Source organism: Cucurbita maxima, unplaced genomic scaffold (genome assembly GCF_002738345.1).
Source record: "Cucurbita maxima cultivar Rimu unplaced genomic scaffold, Cmax_1.0 Cma_Scf02369, whole genome shotgun sequence".
Lineage (NCBI taxonomy): Eukaryota > Viridiplantae > Streptophyta > Magnoliopsida > Cucurbitales > Cucurbitaceae > Cucurbita > Cucurbita maxima.
Window position 1 is genome coordinate 1 of NW_019274385.1, and position 1,636 is coordinate 1,636.

The 1,636-nt window shown below is 33.7% G+C and overlaps 1 non-coding gene across 1 annotated transcript; it reads left to right on the forward strand.

The window, feature by feature from the left end:
- Positions 1-1,246: 1,246 nt before the first annotated feature.
- Positions 1,247-1,319, forward strand: TRNAA-UGC. Its single transcript has one exon. It is a non-coding gene; the product is annotated as a tRNA-Ala (tRNA).
- Positions 1,320-1,636: the final 317 nt, after the last annotated feature.

The window sequence follows — 1,636 nt, forward strand, 5'->3', positions numbered from 1 at the left end:
CCTAAGGCTTCATACATACGTTTCAAGTGGTAAAACAAGGGCATTTGGTCTTGTGGTATGATTCTTGCTTTGGGTGTGAGACGTCTCGAGTTTGATTCTCAAAATGCCCCTTCAAGAGATTGTAGTATGAATTTTGGGGATGTAGCTCAGATAGTAGAGCGCTCACTTCTGATGTGGAAAGTTACGGGGTTGATACCTTGCATCTCCCAAATGAATCAATCCCTAAATATATTATTTCTTTTTAATTTTTTCTTATTTACGACATATTGAGCCGGGATAGTTTTTCATGTCACTATTTTGAAAATTACTTCTTTTTAATTTTTCCTTATTCATGACATGTTGAGTAGCGATATTTGTTCATTTTCACTATTATTGATGATGGAAAGTTTAGGGTTTTATGATGCAAGAATTGTAGGGATGTAGCTTTGCTTAGCATGCGAGAGGTACGGGGATTGATACCTCGCATCTAGGGGCATTTAGGGTGTTCATTTCCCATGTGGAAAGTATGGGGATCAATACCTTGCATCTTCAATTGAATCGATTAATAAATATATTATTTATGTTCAATTTTTTCTTATCTTTTCAATTTTTTTCTTATTTAGGACATAATGAGCTGGGATAGTTTTTCATTTTCACTATTACTGATGACGAGATGCTTAAAACTTTATGATGTAAGAATTGTGGGGATACAACATAGATGGTAGAGCGCTTGCTTTGCATGCAAGAGATATGGGGATCGATACCCTGCATTTCTAGATTTTCTTCATTTTCACTATTATGGATGATGGGAAATTTAGGGTTCTATGATGTAATATTTTATTTCTATTTGCTCATTTAGCATGCGAGAGGTACGGGGATTGAATCGATACCCCATATCTCCAAAAGAAACTATTCGCTATTACTATTTTATTTCTATTCAATTTTTTCTTATTTATGACATAATGAGTAGCGATATTTTTTCATTTTCACTATTATTCATGACGAGACATTTATTTTTTTGTGACGTAAAAATTGTGAAGATGTAGCTTAGACGGTAGAGCGCTCGCTTTGCATGCGAGTTGCACGAAGATTGATAACCTACATCTCGAAAAGAAAGTATTTAATTTGTTATAATATTTTTTCATTTTCACAATTATCGATGCCCCGCATCACCAAAACAAACTATTTGTTATTAATATTTTGATATTTTTTTATTTTCACTATTATTGATGATGGGACATTTAGGGTTTTAGGATGTAAGAATCATGGGGATGTAGCTCAAATGGTAGAGCGCTCGCTTTGCATGTGAGAGGTATAGGGATCGATACCCTGCATCTCCAAAAAAGAGACTATCTATTATTAAATAATATTGTTTCTTTTCAATTTTTCCTTATTCAATACCTGTTGTGTAGCAATATTTCTTCATTAGAGCGCTCGCTTAGCATGTGAGAGGTACGGGGATCGATACCCCGCATCTCCAAAAGAAAGAAATTATTTTTTTTAAGTATGAGTTAATTTAATATGTTATGTATAAGGTGGGTACGAGAGAAAAAGAAAACATACTTATATAAGGATTATTATATCATTATGGCTATGCCATTTTTATAGATAAAAGAGTGTAATGTCCCACAAGCACATATAGAGAGAGGACTTATTG